Source organism: Chroicocephalus ridibundus, chromosome 16, assembly GCF_963924245.1.
Source record: "Chroicocephalus ridibundus chromosome 16, bChrRid1.1, whole genome shotgun sequence".
NCBI lineage: Eukaryota > Metazoa > Chordata > Aves > Charadriiformes > Laridae > Chroicocephalus > Chroicocephalus ridibundus.
The window spans coordinates 10,475,956-10,494,354 of NC_086299.1; positions in this window are offsets into that span (position 1 = coordinate 10,475,956).

Genomic DNA, 18,399 nt, shown 5'->3' on the forward strand with positions numbered 1-18,399 from the left:
CCACGCTGGTCCACGAAGGACAAGGGAGAAGAGGTTGAGATATCATCACCCAGGCTTTCTCCTCTGGCCAGGAGAAGTCACAGCCCCATGACCAGGGAAGGTGGCAGCTCTTTTCTTGAGGAGCAAGGCAGTATTTCCGACGTGTGCTCTTGATGTTAAGAGCATGGCCGGTCAAGACATTTGCCCCTTGGGTTGGTGCCACCCTCTTGGGATGATGTGACCCATTTGGGGACCCCTAGGTCAAGAGAAAGCGGAGAAGGACCAACGTGGGGTCACCAGGGTGCCCAGGTCAACGCGCGTTGGTGGATATGGGGGAGCTGGACTGGGGGCTGCTGGTGAAGAGGAGGGTAAGGGGAGGCTGTAACCGCAACCACAGCGACGTGGAGGGTGTTCCCAAAAAGGACGGCACCGAACCTGCCTGAAAAGCCAAATTTACCTTAAAAGAACCTCAATGCCAACACGTTCCGACACATCGGCTCCGTAACGCGGGGCAACGCAAGCCCCGGAGATGCAGAAACCCCTCTGGTTTCAGCCCCCCCCTTCCCCTCGCCTCCGCGTTTTACCACTCACTAGCCGTGAACCCGCGACGAGACTGGGTAACCTCCAACAAAAACCCCTGCAAATTATTTCGGCTCAACAGGTCGGAAGGAGGCCAAGACGCCGGCGGAGCTGTCGCTTTCTATTTTCCAGCCCTTTGCACCGGCGGGAGAAATTTAATGTAAATAATAAAAAAAAAAAAAATAAAAAAAAAAATCCCCGCACCCACAGACCAGGCGCCGCCGCCCCGCGTCCGACCCCAATGTGGGTCGCCGCAAAGCCCATCGCCCGCCTCCAAATCCCTCCGGCTTCCGTCAAACCCTCGGCAGGGAAAATCCGCCGCAAACCATCTCAGCTGAGGGATTTTTTTAATTTATTTCCCCTCCTCCCCCCCCCCCCCCAAAAAAAAAATCCTTCCCGGCAGAGTTTTTCCGTGAGGCGATACAACCCGGATTAACATCCCGGCGTCCCAGGTTCACGTGGAAGGGGGAAGATGCCCGATACGTTGGGTCCACCTCGAGATTTAAAGCGAAGGAAAAAAAAGAGGATTTAAACCCTGGTTACGATTTTTGCAGCCCTGGGGGGCGGGGGGGAGCTTTTAAATCCCCTGGCCTGACCTGTCCCAGGGGTTATGAATTTTATATATATAAAATATAATATTTTATATATATATAATTATATATATATGGTTATATCTCTATATAGCTCTATATCTTCCTGTCTATCTATCTACTTATCTAATATATAAAGTTATATATACATGTATATATATTTTTATATCTATATTTCTATATAATATTTAAAGTTATAAATTTATAACCCCTTTTCCCGGCAAAAGGGCTGGCGTGGAAAGGGAGGACCTGGCCTCGAGCTTAGCTGCCTCCCGCCTTAATCCCCCGCCGACCCCTAACGAAGAATAGACCCGTTATTCATTAAACGGCAAAATAAAAACTACGGATGCTGGAAAATATTTCCTGCCGGGGGGGCACGTGCCCCGAAATCCCCCCGGCCAGGTTCGCTGCTCAACTCAGGTTTATCTTAACCTCGAGCCGTCACGCTGCCCTGAAACGTCCTCCGGCAGCTTTTAGGCTTGATTTTATGGTTTTTAAGGTGAAATAAGGGTTGGTTTTGTGGTGTTTTTGTTCCCCCCCCCCCCGCCCCCAACCTGGAAATCGGAAAGCAGGCCTGGGAAGAGAAGCGGATGCCAGAAATCCAGCCGAATTTTAATTTTTCGAGCCGGATAAGAGCTTCTAGAGACACGCAGCGAGAAGTCTCGGCGTTTTTATTTTTAAGCGTTTTTATTTACACATGAATTGCCCCCCCCCGCCCCCCGGTGTTTGCTTTTAAGATGCCCCCCCAAACCCCTCTTTTTTTTTTTTTTTTTTTTACGGCCGGGCTGAGCGCGGGGAGTTGGAGGCGATAAATTTTGCAGCCCTCCTGCTTCGCACGGGGGGAGCGGAAACGCTCTGCTGGGGGAAAGGGGAAGAGGCGACGGAGCCCCAGGATGACAAAACGGGGTGCCAGGTGTGCAAAAAAAGCCCCCCCGGATTTAGGAAAAGGCACCCCAGGTGGGCAAAACGGGGTCCCGGGTTTACAAAAAGGGACACCGGTTTCCAAAAGCGGGTCCCAGGTTGGCAAAAAGGTCCCCCCCCCACCGGCCCCGATTTCAGAAAGGGCCCCCCAGGGTGAAGAGAAAGAGCCCGGGTTTGCGAAACCGGGGCCCGAATTTGCAAAAGGGGGGGGCGCGGGTTGAAGAAAAGTCACCCCAGGGTCAAGAAAAAGCCACGCCGGGTTTGCAAAATGGGACCCCAAGTTTAGGGAGACTTGATTTAAGGAATCAGGTCACCTGGATTTAAGGGGAGCCGCCCCAAGTTTAAGGAAAGTCACCCAGGATTTAAGGGAAGTCACCCCAAATTTAAGGGAAGTCACCAAAAATTTAAGGAAAGTCACCCGGGATTTAGGGGAAGTCGCCCTGAATTTAAGGGAAGTCACCCAGAATTTAAGGGAAGTCGCCCAGGATTTAAGGAAAGTCACCCCAAATTTAAGGGAAGTCGCCCCAAATTTAAGGAAAGTCACCCAGGATTTAAGGAAAGTCACCCCAAATTTAAGGGAAGTTGCCCCAAGTTTAAGGAAAGTCACCCAAGATTTAAGGGAAGTCACCCCAAATTTAAGGGAAGTAACCAAAAATTTAAGGAAAGTCACCAAAAATTTAAGGAAAGTCACCCAGGATTTAAGGGAAGTCACCCCAAATTTAAGGGAAGTCACCAAAAATTTAAGGAAAGTCACCCGGGATTTAGGGGAAGTCGCCCTGAATTTAAGGGAAGTCGCCCTGAATTTAAGGGAAGTCACCCAGAATTTAAGGGAAGTCGCCCAGGATTTAAGGAAAGTCACCCCAAATTTAAGGAAAGTCACCCCAAATTTAAGGGAAGTCACCCCGAATTTAAGGAAAGTCACCCCGAATTTAAGGGATGCCCCCCCCGGTTTGCCTCGGGCAGCGCAGCGGCTTCCCGGCAGGATTTCCCACCCCGTCCCGTGCGGGAAATGCCCTTAAACCCCCAAATAAGTATTAAAAAGGGGAAAAAAAATCCCGCTTTTGGGAAATGAGCGCCTTGGCAGCGGCCCCGCGGGGGGGGGGGGGGGGGGGGGGCTGCGGGGCGACGCCGTTGTCCCCGGGTGACTTTCTCCACTCCCCCCCCCCGCTGCCAATTCCAGCAAAAAAACCTGCGAAAAACCCACGGAAAAGCCCCATTTGGAGCAGAAAAGTCTTGGCCGGGGCTGGTCGCCCCCCCCCCACCCCCCACCCCCACCCCCTAAACCGGCGGGACGCCCCCAAAACGGGGGGCGCCGGGACCCCCTCCCCCCCCCCCCCCCCCCCCGTCCTTGGCCGGGGCTCGCTGGGGACGCGGGGGGGACACGGCAGGGGGTGTCCCCGGACAAGGGGACAGGTGGCACCTCCGGCCTGTCCCCCCACCCCCCCCACCCCCCCGCGAGGAGTTTATCGGTCCCTTCCCCAAATTAAAGGTGGGAAATCGAGATGGGAGGGGGGGGGGTTCATAGCGTGGGGGGCCCCCAACAAAACTCCTTTTTTCCATAGCACAGGGTCCCCCCAAAGACCCTTGGTTTATGGATTTTTTTATTTCATATTTTTATTTCTTTTTTTTTTTGTTTTTATTGTTATTTTTATGAATTTGTCATCTTCATCATCTCCTTTTTCTTCTTCTTCTTCTTCTTCTTCTTCGTTTGGTCTCTTCTCCTCTTCCTTCTTTTTCTTGTTGTTGTTGTTATTTTTATTATTAATTTGTTGTCTTCTTCTTCTTCTTCTTCTTCTTCTTCTTCTTCTTCTTCTTCTTCTTCTTCTTCTTCTTCTTCTTCTTTTTCTTCTTCTTCTTCTTCTTCTTGATTTGTCCTCTTCTTATCATTATTCTTATAATTATTCTTATAATTATAATTATTAATTTGTCCTTTTCTTATTATTAATTTGTCCTCCTCTTCTTCTTCTTCTTCTTCTTCTTCTTCTTCTTCTTCTTCTTCTTCTTCTTCTTCTTCTTCTTCTTCTTCTTCTTAATTTGTCCTCTTCTTCTTATTATTCTTCTTCTTATAATTATTATAATTATTATTAATTTGTCCTTTTCTTCTTCTTCTTAATTTGTCCTCTTCTTCTTCTTCTTCTTCTCTTGCTTCTTCTTCTTCTTAATTTGTCCTCTTCTTCTTATTATTATTATTTATTATAATTATTATAATTATTAATTTGTCTTCTTCTTCTAGTATTATTAACGTGTCTTTTTCTTCTTCTTCTTCTAATTATTATTATTGTTATTAATTTGTCTTCTTCTTCCTCTTCTTCTTCTGCTTCTTCTTCTTCTTCTTCTTCTTCTTCTTCTTCTTCTTCTTAATTATTATTTCACAGCAGTGGGGACCCCCCAGTAATTTATTTTCACAAGACGAGCCCCCCCCCCCCCCCCCCCGCCCCCCCGCATTGTTCCCTCCTGCACCACGGGGTGCCCCAACGCCCCCATCGTGCAGCACCGGGCCCCCCCCGAAACCCTCTTTTTGGGGTGTGGGCTCCCCCAGGAGCCCCATTTCAGCGGGGGGGGGGGGCCCTAGTGGCCCTGGGTTCGCGGTGTTGGAGTCTCCCAAGAGACTCATTTTTTGCAGTAGAGGATCCCCCCCCCCCCAAAAAGACCCCTTTTTGCCCCACAGGGTCCCCCCAAAATCCCCATTTTTGTAATGCAAACTCCCCCCAGAAATTTATTTTTGCAACGCAGGATCCCTCTCCCCCCTCCCCCCCCCAAGACCTATTTTTTTTTTTTTTGCAGCACAAAGTGTCCCCCCCCTCCCCCAAAATCATTTTTTAGCCCAGGATCCCCCAACAAACCCATTTTGGAGTGATGGGACCCCCCCCAAGAGACCCATTTCTCCAGCACGGGGCCACCCAAGAGACGCAATTTCGCAGCTTTGGGGTCCCCCCCCCTCCCCGACCCATTTTTCCAGCATTGACATCCCCCAATAAACCTCTTTTTGCAGCGTTGGGATCCCCCCCCCAAAAAAAAAGATCAATTCTTGCAGCTCGGGGGCCCCCACGAAACCCCATTTTTGCAGCGGGGGGGCCCCCAAAACACCCATTTTGCAGCACTGGGATCCCCCAATAAACCTATTTTTGACGTGTGGGGGGGTGTCCCCCAAGAAACCCCGTTTTTCAGGGTTGGGGGGGCCCTCAAAAGACCTATTTTTGGAGCGTCCCACCTTTGCAGTGGGGGGGGGGGGGAGGGGGTGTCTTAAAAATGTCCCCATCAGGGGGATTCCCCCCCAAAAAACCTCTTTTTGCACCATGGGGGTCCCCCAAAAGACCCTTTTTTTTTTTTTTTTGCGGTGGCGGGGGGGGGTGTCCCCCTAAAAAAAAAAAACCCTCATTTTTCCAGCCCTCCGTCCCCCGATAAAGTGATTTTTGTGTTACGGGATCCCCCAAAAGACCCGTTTTTCCAGCGGGGGGAGGGAGGGGGGGGGGGACACGGACGGACGGACGGACGGATCCCCCAATAAATCTGTTTTTCCAGCGGGGGATATATTTATTTATCAATTATTTGTTGTTGTTGTGATCACCCTGAGCATCATCACACCATCATCATCATCGTCGTCATCATCACCATCATCATCATCATCCGTATTATTATTATTATTATTATCATCATTATTATTATTATTATTATTTTAATTACAGCCTTCGAGGAATGAAACGGTTTGGAAATAGGTTTTGGAACGGATTTAACCTCATTTTTGCCTGGAAAACTGGAAAGTTGGGGAGGGGGGGCGGGAAACGTCGGCTGCTGGGGGGGGCAGAAAATGCCCCTCTAAGGCGACGCGCCTGGAAAAAGGGCTGAAAAGGGGCAAAATTTGTTGTTTTTTCCGGAAGAATAAAGCGAAAAAAAAACCACCCCAAAACCCCCCTTTACTAATAGGAAAAGGAAGCGAAAAGTAAAAAGGCCGCGAGGGTAAAATGTGAAAGGTGAAAATAAAAGTAATAAAACAGAGCACAAACCCCCCCCCCCGCGGCGGCCAAAAGGGAACAACGTAAAAATTCAAAAAAAAAAAAAAAGAAAAAAATGAAATAACGTAAAAATAGATTTAAAAAAAAAACCTAAAAAACCCAAAACATCAAAAGAAAAATAACACGAAAGCAAAGCGAGGCCAAAATAAACTCCGGCAAAAATAAAAAATGAAAAGAAAAGAATAATTTTAAATACTAATACGCCTCCCCCCCCCCCCAAATGCAAAAATAAACTAATGCCCAAATAAACTAATGCAAACTAGAAAGAATCAAATCAATAAAAAAGGCGCGGAATAAGGCAAAGCCGGAGCGAGGCAAAAAGATGCGGAAAAAAGATGCGGAAATGAAGGAACGCGCGGATAAAAAAGGGACGATAAAGGTCGTAAATGAAGGAATAAATTAAAAAAAAAACAACCCCCAAACCTAAAATAACGTCAAGGAGACAGAACGGGAAAGGAGAAGAATCTTTAAAATAAGGGCAAAACAGAAATAACGCACGACGCGAGGGAATGGCGGTTGGGAATTTTCCCCCCTCCACGTGCTCCCGGGATCCGGCTCCGGCGGGAACCCCCGCTCCGGGGCGGGGAGGAGCTGGCGCTCGGGGGGATGAAGAGCGCTCACACCTCCTCCTCCTCCTCATCCTCCTCCTCATCCACCTCATCATCCTCATCCTCAACCTCCTCCTCCTCCTCCTCATCCTCCTCATCATCATCATCCTCCTCCTCCACCTTCACCTCCTCCTCCTCCTCCTCATCATCATCATCATCCTTCTCATCCTCCTCCTCTTCATCCACCTTGTCCTCATCATCATCCTCATCATCATCCTGCTCTTCCTCCTCATCCTCCTTCTCCTCATCCTCCTTCTCCTCCTGCTCTTCCTCCTCATTCTCCTCATCCTCCTGCTCTTCCTCATCATCATCCTCATTCTCCTCATCCTCCTTCTCCTCCTGCACTTCCTCCTCATCATCCTCCTTCTCCTCATCCTCCTTCTCCTCCTGCTCTTCCTCCTCATCCTCCTTTTTCTCCTCATCCTCCTCATCCTCCTGCTCTTCCTCCTCATCATCCTCCTTCTCCTCATCCTCCTTCTCCTCCTGCTCTTCTTCCTCATCCTCCTTCTCCTCATCCTCCTTCTCCTCCTGCAGTTCCTCCTCATCATCTTCCTTCTCCTCATCCTCCTCATCTTCCTGCTGTTCCTCCTCATCCTCCTTCTCCTCCTGCTCTTCCTCCTCCTCATCCTCCTTCTCCTTCTCCTCCTTCTCCTCCTGCTCTTCCTGCTCATCCTCCTTCTCCTCACCCTCCTTCTCCTCATCCTCCTTCTCCTCCTGCTCTTCCTCCTCATCCTCCTTCTCCTCCTGCTCTTCCTCCTCATCCTCCTTCTCCTCATCCTCCTCCTCTTCCTCCTCATCCTCCTTCTCCTCATCATCCTCATCCTCCTGCTCTTCCTCCTCATCCTCCTTCTCCTCATCCTCCTTCTCCTCCTGCTCTTCCTCCTCATCCTCCTTCTCCTCATCCTCCTTCTCCTCCTGCTCTTCCTCCTCATCCTCCTTCTCCTCATCCTCCTCATCCTCCTGCTCTTACTCCTCATCCTCCTTCTCATCATCCTCCTCATCCTCCTGCTCTTCCTCCTCATCCTCCTTCTCCTCATCCTCCTTCTCCTCCTGCTCTTCCTCCTCCTCCTGCCCGGCCCCGCGGGGGGCTCCCGGCCGCTCGGTGGGGAACCGGAGCGGGAACGGCCGGGGCACAATGCACATCCCGCCTTCAATAGCACCGGGAGGGGGTTTTTTTGGGTTTCCTGAATTAAATAAACACGGTTTTTTTCCCACCTTTCTGGAATTTTCCTCACCCCGCCAATGCCCCCACTCGGGCTTTATTTTATTATTTTTTGTTTTTTTAGTTTGTTCTCCGGGTTATTCTGGGAAGAGGAAAACAAACCACGCAAGCATCAAACCCCCTCGAAACCCCCTCGGACGTCAGGTGACAGCGGGGAATAATATCCCAAAAATGTTAATGCCTGGAAAAAAAAAAAAATTCAAAAAAAAAAAATCCGTGGTGGATTAAAGCTGGTTAGAAAAGGCCTTTCCTAACGAGGGCGGGCGGTGGGACGCGGGAGGATGCTGCGTCTCCTGCATCCCGGCCCTCCGGTACCCAGCGTCCCCCCCCCCAAAAAAAACCCCACAAACCCCTTCATCCATGGGTCGAGCTCTCTTAGATTTCGGGAACTCCTCCTAAAGAAAACCACCCCCTTCCCGCGGGATTTCAGCGAGGCTCCGGGGGGCCACGGGGGTGTCGCGAGTTTGCCGCGGTCTCGGCCCTCTCGCCAGCCCAGCTTCCCCTCCGCCGGGGGCTCTCCCTCCTTCTCTCGCTCCTTCTCCTCGGAAGGAGGGACTGAGAACCAGCCTTTCGCCACGGGAAGGCGGGGGGAGAGGAAAAATTCCACTTATTTAGTGGTACTGGCATCCCTTTAGTGTATTTATCGATTATTTTAGGCACGGTTGTACGCTGGTGTATTATATTGACATACGCTTCGACATCACGATCCCATTATCCTATATTTTTATATTATAGCGTAGTTTCCGACAGTCTATTATTGCCTATTTAACATTATATTGACAGAATATACTATCACACGTCTATACACATAATTACGCCGCTTTCCAAAAAAAAGCCCCTCCGGTTTTCCGGGGCAAAAAAAGCCCCCCCGCCCCCCCCCCCCCCCCATCCTTATACCTATTCCTACGTCCAATTTTGCCGCTTTCCAGCGCGGAAGAGATCCCAGCCCCTCCGTCTGTGTATTTTTCTCTGGAATTTTGCCGCTTCCTAGGGCAAAAAAAAGTCCCCGAACCCCCTTGTATGCGTCTATATCCGGAATTCGGCAGCTTCCTAGCGCAAAAAAAGACCCCGAACCCCCCCCCGGATAGATATTTTCCTGGGCAATTTTGAAGATTTCCAGTGCGAAAAAGACCTGAAATATCCCATATATATTTTTTTTTTTTTCTTTAAATATGTGTAGGTATATCATCCATAGGGGAATTCCCATGTGAGCGTCTCTGCCCGGCTCAGCCCCTCATCCCGGCATCCCGGCCGGGTACCAGCCCTCGGCTCATCCCAAACCAGCGTCCTCCGGGTTTTCCTCCGTCAGGAAAACGCTTCCAGCCATCACCCAGGAACAAAACTCTCCCAGATGTTCCCGGCCATCCCAGATCCGCGTGTCAACTAATTCTCGCCGGAGGCGAAGCTGCAATTTTTCCAAAATTTCGGAAAATTTGCTGTTTGGGGCGAAGCCTTCCCCGCAGAATTGTGTTTATCATCGATTTTTTTGGGGGGGGACGACACACGCTTCTTTCGCCCGAATTTATTTTTCACACCTTCCCAACCTTCTGCGGAAATGGATTTTAGGGATTTGGTGGGAAAACAAGGGAGCATTTTACGCCTACGACAATCTCAGGGACGACGGATGTTTCGGGGCCGGGGGGGACGGACGGCGGTTTTTCGGCGCGGCACGGCGGGGATTTGCGGCCTCGCCTCGGATTTGGAGCCTCGATGGAAAATTACCGTCGGGCGAACAAAGAAATCCGGGATTTGGGAGCGGGAAAGGGAATAAACAGGCGGGCCAGGAAGCCGGGAGGAAATCTTGGGCAGGGGAAGGGAAGGGAGAGAAAAGCTCGCGCGGCGGGGGGCGGCGAAAATACCCCCCCCCGGAGGGCCTGGGGCCGTGGGAAAGGGGGCGAGCGGCTTCCGCCCCCCCGAAATCCCCCCCCAAATCGGGATCCTGCGGATGGGCCGCGATGGCGACGGGGTGCGGGATGGCTCCCGCGCGCTCGACGTCGCCCACGCGAGCGACCGCTGCCTCCACGCCGGCGCCGGGGGGGGTTCACACCTGCACACGCACCACCCCACAACCCCCCCCCGGCAGCCGGGTTGTGGGTGGTGGGAGGTTTTGGGGGGCAAAGGGGTGATTTCTGCTGCCCTGGGGTCGTTCAGCCTCGGGTGCCTTTGCAAGCAGCAAGCGCGCGAGGGGCCGAGGGGAGCGCGCGTGCGAGGGGAGAGAGCGTGCGAGTGTGCAAGGGGGGGGCAAGCGTGCGAGGGGAGCAAGCTGGGAAAGGGGGCGAGCGTGCGAGGGGAAGGTGCGCGCGAGGGGAGGGAGCTCCCGAAGGGATAAGCGTGCCAGGGGAGCGAGCGTGGCGGGGCGGCGCGTGTGCGCGGGGAGCGAGCCTACGAGCGTGCAAGGGAGCGAGCGTGCAAAGGGAACAAGCACAGAAGGGGAGCAAGGGGAGCAAGCGTGCAAAGGGACAAGTGTGCAAAGGCACAAGCATGCAAGGGAGCAAGCCTGGAAATGGAGCGAGCGCGGCAGGGGAGCACGTGTGCACGGGGAGCGAGCCTACAAGCGTGCAAGGGGAGCAGGCGTGCAAAGGGAGCGAGGGTGGAAGGGGAACAAGCGTGCAAAGGGAGCAAAGTGTGCAAAGGCAGCAAGCGTGCGAGGGAGCGAGCTTGCAAAGGAAGGAAGGAGAGCACGCACGGAAGGAAAGCAAGCGTGCAAGGGGACGGAGCATGCATGGGCGCAAGCTTGCAAAGGATGCAAGCGTGCAAAGCATGCGAGGGGAGCAAGTGTGCGAGGGGAACAAGCGTGCAAAGGGACAAGTGTGCAAGAAAGCAAGAGCGCAGGAGAACAAGTGTGCAAGGGGACAAGCATGCAAAGGGGAAAGCGCACAAGAGAGCAAGTGTGTAAGAGAACAAGTGTGTAAAAGAACAAGTGTGCAAGAGAGCAAGTGTGCAAGGGGGCAAGAGTTTAAGGGGACAAGTGTGCAAAGGGACAAGCGCAAAAGAGGACAAGCGCGCAAGAGGACAAGCACGCAAGGGGACAAGCGTGCAAGGGGACAAGTGTGCAAGAAAACAAGTGTGCAAGGGGGCAAGTGTGCAAAGGGACAAGTATGCAGAGAGAGAAGTGTGCAAGGGGGCAAGTGTGCAAGAGAACAAGCGTGCGAAGGGAGGAGCACAAGGGAACAAGTGTATGAAGGGACAAGTGTGCAAGAGAGCAAGTGTGTAAAGGGACAAGTGTGCGAGGGGACAAGCATGTGAAGGGACAAGTGTGCAAGAGAGCGAGCGCGTGAGATAACAAGTGTGCAAAGGGACAAGTGTGCGAGGGGACAAGCGTGCAAAGGGACAAGCGCACAAGGGAGCAAGCGTGCAAGGGGACAAGTGTGCGAAGGGACAAGTGTGCGAGGGGACAAGTGTTTAAGGGGACAAGCGTGCAAAGGGACAAGCGCACAAGAGGACAAGTGTGCGAGGGGACAAGTGTGCGAGGGATGAGTGTGCGAGGGACGAGCGTGCGAGGGGACAAGGGGGGTTGTCCCTGACCCCGCCGCCGCTGCCGCCCCCCCCCCCCCGTCCTCCCTCCCCCCCCCCGCCCCCGGGACGCAACACCCCCCCCGGGAAAAAAAAGGCGCAATTCCATTTTTTCGCGTGATTTCCCCCCCCCCTTTTCCAAACGAAACTTTAAACAAACAAACCAACAAAAAAATGAAAAAAAAAAAATAAAAATTAACGCCCAGCGCCCGCGTCCCCCCCCCCAAAACTTTTTAAAATTTTTATTTTTTTTGGGGGGGGGGGATGGAATTTCGCCATCCAGGAGGATAAATCCGGGTGCGGAGCATGCCGGAAAATGGGAAAAGTCTCGCGGGTGGGGGGTGGGGGGGGGTGAAGAAGCCGGGAGAGGCGGGGAGGAGGCAGCTGCCTGCGCCCGGGCAAGACGGTGCCCATCGCCCCGGCGTCGGGCCGCGACATGCCCAACCCCGCTGCCCTCCGGCCTCCTGCAAGGGCTCGGTATGAGGAAGAACCTCCTCGGCCTCCTCCTCCTCCTCCTCCTCCTCCTCCCCACGCCCTGCATGGGGCGCCCCAGCCTGGCCCCGGAGCGTCACCCCCCCCAAACCAACCCCCGCCCCATAGAGAGACCCGACCCCGGGTTGTCCCCACTGGGGTCCCTCACAGTGGGGGTCCCCGCTCAAGAGATGCTCCTGGGGTCACCCCACAGACGTCCTTCACCCCACAGATGTCCTTCACTCCATAGATGTCCTTCACCCCACAGATGTCCTTCACCCCACGGATGTTCCTCACCCCACGGGTGTTCTTCACCTCATGGATGTCCTTCACTCCACAAATGTTCTTCACCCCACAGGTGTCCTTCACCCCACAGACATCCTTTATCCTGTGGTTGTTCTTCACCCCATGGATGTCCTTCACCCCACGGATGTCCTTTATCCTGTGGTTGTTCTTCACCCCATGGATGTCCTTCACCCCACGGATGTCCTTTATCCTGTGGTTGTTCTTCACCCCATGGATGTCCTTCACCCCACGGATGTCCTTTATCCTGTGGTTGTTCTTCACCCCATGGATGTCCTTCACTCCACAGGTGTCCTTCACCCCACAGGTGTCCTTCACCCCATGGATGTCCTTCACCCCATGGATGTCCTTCACCCCACGGATGTTCTTTACCCTGCAGATGTTCTTCACCACACAGATGTCCTTCACCCTGTGGTTGTTCTTCAGCCCATGGATGTCCTTCACCCCACAAATGTTCTTCACCCCACAGGTGTCCTTCACCCCATGGATGTTCTTCACTGCACAGGTATCATTCACCCTACAGGTGTCCTTCACCCGATGGATGTCCTTCACCCCATGGATGTTGTTCACCACACAGATGTCCTTCACCCCACAGGTGTCCTTCACCCCATGGATGTTCTTCACCCTGCAGGTGTTCTTCACCACACAGATGTCCTTCACCCCACAGGTGTCCTTCACCCCCTGGATGTCCTTCACCCTGTGGTTGTCCTTCACCCCATGGACGCCCTTCACCCCCCAGATGTTCTTCACCTCATGGATGTCCTTCACCCCACGGATGTCCTTCACCCCACTGATGTCCTTCATCCCCCGCCCCGGGCCCCACCAAGCCCACCAGGAAATGGCGCATATGGGTGTCACGAGCTTCCCGGGACTCAGCCGCCGCGTGCAGCCGGCCGGGAGCCCGACGTGCCGGAGCAAAGCGCCGCTGCCCTCCCCAGCCGCCAACCGGCAACCGAGCCCCAGTTATTGCAACAGGAGGCAACAAGCCTCGGCCTGACACCCCCACCCCCCCCCCCAAAAAAAAATAAATAAAATAATTTCGGGGCTCCCGTGGACCAGCGGGAAGGCAGGTCCCTGCAGCTCCGGGACGGATCATTTTCGGGTGGGTGTTGCCGGGATTTGACCTCGGTTTTGGGAAGCGAAGGGATTTTTTTTTTTTTTTTTGGGTTTTGCTCCCCTTGCAAAAGCCGAGCATCGTTTTTTTGGTTTTTTTTTTTGTTTTTTTTTTTGGGGGGGGGGAGGTGGTGGTGTCCCTGGGCCAGGGGGTGATGGTGGGGGAACCCCTAAAATACGGATTCCCCCCCCGCCCAAACCCCCATCCCGCAACGAGCCGGGGAATGCGGCAAAGAGGTAAAAATAAACGGGGAAGCCGGGGCAGGGTGACGCGGGGGGGGGCGAGTCAAAAGCCGCAAGAATTTCGGAGGCTGAAAATCGGGAGGGAGGGAGGGAGAGAGGGATGAAAGCGGCTGCGTGGGAACCTCGCACGCCCCGGCAGGATCCCGAGCTGACCTCGCTTTGACATCCCCAAAAATCCAGGTCCGTCCAACCGGCAACGTTCCCCCCCCCCCCCAGCCCCGGCCCAAAAATTGGGATTTCAAGCACCTAAAGGAGCCCGAGGGGGGAGTATTTTTGGACACCCGGCTTTTTTTTTCTCGGGATGCTCTGAGCATCCCCCAAAACCACCGGCGTGGTTGCAGCCGGGCCGGTTTGTCGGCATGCCGGGACGTGCCGGGCGGCACTCGCTTTTCCAGCATTTTCCTATCGCGCTCTGCTCCCATGGAAAGAATTTGGGGCTAAAAAAGCGGCGCCTGGGGGGGCTTTGCTCCGGCTCCATCCCACCCTCCCGGCCGGGCGCGGCGGTGATGCCGCCCGCGGGGCACGGCTTTTGGGATGGCATGGGAATCACACGGGATTGCGTGGGAATTGCATGGGAATTGCATGGGATGATTGCACGGGGGTCGCATGGGAATTGCATGGGATTGCATGAATTTCATGGGAATTGCATGGGATGATTGCCTGGTATTTCATGGGATTGCATGGGATGATTCCATGGGATTGCATGGATTTGCATGGGATGACTGCGTGGGATTTCGTGGAATGGCATGGGATGATTGCATGAGATTGCATGGGATGATTGCATGGGATTTCGTGGAATGACATGGGATGATTGCATAAGATTGCATGGGATTGTGTGGGATTGCATGGGATTGCATGGGATTCCGTTGGGATTACACAGGATGATTACATGGGAAGATTACATGGGATAATTGCGTGGATTGCATGGGATGATAGCATGGGATTGCATGGATTGCATGGGAATTGCATGGGATTGCATGGGAATCGCATGGCATGATTGCCTGGTATTTCATGGGATTGCATGGGAGGATCCCATGGGATTCTATGGTTTTGCATGGGAAGATTGCATGGGATTTCATGGGACGGCATGGGATGACTGTGTGGGATCACATGGGATTGTATGGGATTGCATTGGGATTGCATGGGATGATTATATGGGATAATTGCATGGGTTGCATGGGATGATGGCATGGGGTTGCGGGGATTGCATGGGAATTGCATGAGAATTGCATGGGATTGCATGGGAATTGCATGGGAATTGCATGGGATTGCATTGGGACTGCATGGGATGATTGCCTGGGATTGCAGGAATTGCATGGGACTGCACGGGGTGATTGCCTGCTATTTCCTGGGATGGCACGGGATGATTGCATGGGATCCCATGGGATTGCGTGGGGTTGCATTGGGATTGCGTGGGATGACTGCACGGGATAATTGCATGGGATTGAAGGGATTGCATGGGAATTGCATGAGAATTGTCATGGATTGCAAGGGAATTGCATGGGACTGCATGGGATGATTGCCTGGGATTGCATGGGATTGCATGGGATGGCGTGGGATGGTCGCATGGGATTCCATGGGATTCCATGGGACGCAAAGCCTGGAAACAGGGAAAGAGCCGCTTCTGCAGGTGCGTGAAGGGTTTTGGGGGATGCGGGATCGAGCCGAAGGGGGATGTTTTGCAGCCGTGCGCTTCGGGACGGCGTCGGGGCCCTTTGCAGCCCTTGGGCAAACATTCCGGCCTTTGAACTGGTCCCGTCGCATTTACAGCCCCTGGGAAGGGGGAAGGAAAAGCCAACCTGGAAGATACGGGAGCCGGTTTGACCGTGGGGGCCTCCCAGGCTCCGTCGCGGCCTCCAAATTGGGTTGAAAAACATTAAACACCCCTCGAACCGCCCGGATAAGGCGCAAAAAGCCCTCTTGGCATCCCCTCCAACCAAATCCAGCCGGGAAAAAAGTCCCCAAATTCCAGGATTTAGTGGCGAATGGCCTGGATGCCCCTTCCCCACGGCGGCGGCAAGACCCCATATCCCACCCCACATTTATTGGGGGGGGGGGTTCCGAGCCCCCCGCCGCCGCCGCCGCCTCCTCCGCTTTCTTCTAATGAGCGGAGAATTTCCCTTCCCTTCTGCTTTTGTATTTAATCAGCCGCTCATTAAAACCTCGGGCATTAATTACTCCCGACGAGGGGCAGCGGGGGCCCCGTTTCCAATTTCCCTTCTTTAATTCTTTTAATTGGGAGAAGCGAGGGGCCGGCACCCCAGCGCCGCAAGAAAATCAACCGAGGTGGGGTGTTTTTGGTTTTTTTTTTGGGGGGGGGGCTGTTTTCCACCGCTTTTCTCCAACGGCTTTGCCTCCCCCCCGCCCTAAAATAGGGAGAGTATCCCCAAATCCATGAGCAAAGGGGTTGGAAGCTCCGCGTTATCTCGCCCATCGACGCTCCGGGCGCGCGTTTGCTGACTCTTCACCTCTCCCAACCTGACGCAGCTAATAATTAATAATAATAATAATAATTATAACGCAGATAATTTCTATCCAACTTTTTTTTTTTGTTTTTTTTTTTTTAAATTTCCGAAGCCCAAATAAAAAACTTGAATAAATCGCAAAGCCGAGGGAGACGGGATTCGGGCGGGTTGGTTTTGGAGGCGAGCCGGCGGCGTGGCTTCTCTTCTTCTTCTCCAAGTTGGAAAGGAACGGGTCAAGTCAGGAGTTTCGCAATCCGGCGGCTGGATTTTTTGGGAGCTGCTGAGTCAGGAGTTTGGGGAACGGGGTTACCGAGAGGGCGCGCGAAGCTTTGGGAGACGGAGGGACGCCGGCAGCACCCCGAAAAAATCCAATCGCATCATCCCGGGAGGATAAAATCCCCCCCCCCCCAAATCGAATTGCATTGACGAGCCCCCCCCGCCCCCCCAAAATCAAATGCCATCATCCCGAGAGGGTGATACCCCCCGAAAAATCGAATTGGGTTGTCTTGGGAGGATGAGCCCCCCCCCCCCCCCCCCCCAAAAAAATCAAACGGCGTCATCCCGGGAGGATAACGGTCCCCAAAACGTCAACTCGCGTTGTCTTGGGAGGATGAGGGCTCCCCCCAAAATCAAGATGCACCATCCTGGGAGGATGATACCCCCCCCCCCCCCCCCAAAATCAAATTGCGTTGTCTTGGCAGGGTGAGGCCTCCCCCCCCCAAAAAAAGCAAATTGCATCATCCTGGGAGGACAACGGTCCACAAAAAGTCAAATTGCGTCGTCTTGGCAGGGTGAGGGCCCCCCCCCCCCCCCAAAAAATCAAATTGCGTCAGCCTGAGAGGGTGATATCCCCACCCCCCCCCAAAAAAAAAATAAAAATCAAATTGCATCGTCCTGGGAGGATAACGGTCCCCCAAAAGCCGAATTGCGTTGTGTTGGCAGGGTGAGCCCCCCCCCCCCCCCAAAAAAGCAAATTGCGTCATCCCGGGAGGGTGATGGTTCCCCCCCCCCAAAATCAAGATGCATCATCCTGGCAGGATGATACCCCCCCCCCCCCAAAATCAAATTGTGTTGTCTTGGGAGGAGGAAGGCCTCCCCCCCCAAATCAAATTCCATCCTTCTGGGAGGACGAGGGTCCCCAAAAAATCAAGTTGCATCGTCTTGGCAGGACGAGGGCCACCCCCCCCCCAAAAAAATCAAATCGCGTCAGCCTGAGAGGGTGATAACCCCCGAAAAATCAAATTGCACGGTCTTGGGAGGAGGAAGGCCGTCCCCCCCGTCCCGTCGTCCCCCCCCCAAAATCAAATTGCATCATCCTGGGAGGACAACGGTCCACAAAAAGTCAAATTGCGTCGTTTTGGCAGGGTGAGGGCCCCCCCCCCCCCAAAAAAAAATTAAATTGCGTCAGCCTGAGAGGGTGATACCCCCCAAAAAAAAAAATCAAATTGCATGGTTCTGGGGGGGGATGATGACCCCCCTGCAAGGCTGGGGCTGCCGGAGCGGGGAGGGGGGGCTGGGGCCGGCGGGGTGATGCTCGCTCCCCCCCCCGGGGCAAGGGTGATGAGATTTTTTATTTTTTTTTTTTTTTTCCGCTTGTGAGTGAGCCGAAACGCGTTTGATGTGTCCGGGACGGGCTTTAAAACATGCCCCTGCAAAAGAGTTTTTATGACTGAAGAGCAAAAAAAATACCTGACGAATTATTATTCAGCCGGTTAATTAGGTAATGGGGATTCATCCGTCTTCCTGCGGGGCGGTAATTGCTGACGGGAGCTTGCTCCGACATATTCCCAGTCCAGAAACTGGGCACTTCCCAGTCCAGTAAAGGGATGGAGTGGGGGAGGAAGCCCATTTTACCCGTAGCTGGAAGGACTTTTAGGGCAAGAAATGAGGATTTTTGAGCTTTTTCATTCCCCGGCTGGTGTTTCACGGCTTGGGATGCCAATGCCACGCGCGCCCAGCGGCCGACGGGCTCCCCGTGGGCACGGGGGCGGGGGGGGAAAAACCCACCCAGCTCCGGCCTTGTGCGGAAGGGAGACGATTATTCATTTAAGGAATGAATTCCACATGGCATCGTGTCCCCACGGAGCATCCTTAAAGCTCCTCAGGTCCATCCGAAGGGAGAGACACGTGGAGCATCTCGCCCCGCATCCCCCCGGGGAGATGCTCGGCGGCGCCCGGCCCACCCTCGCATTTAATATTGCAACGGCGACGACGCTCCCGGTCGAAACCACGGTCACGCAACTCCCTGTCCCCCAAAACCTGGAAAATCACCCCCAAAAATCCTCCTCCAGCCCCTTTGCCGGGTTCCCCGCGCGTGACCGGCTGCAGAAAACCCGTTTTGGGGATGCCGAAGGGGATGCTCCTTCCGCACCGTCGGCT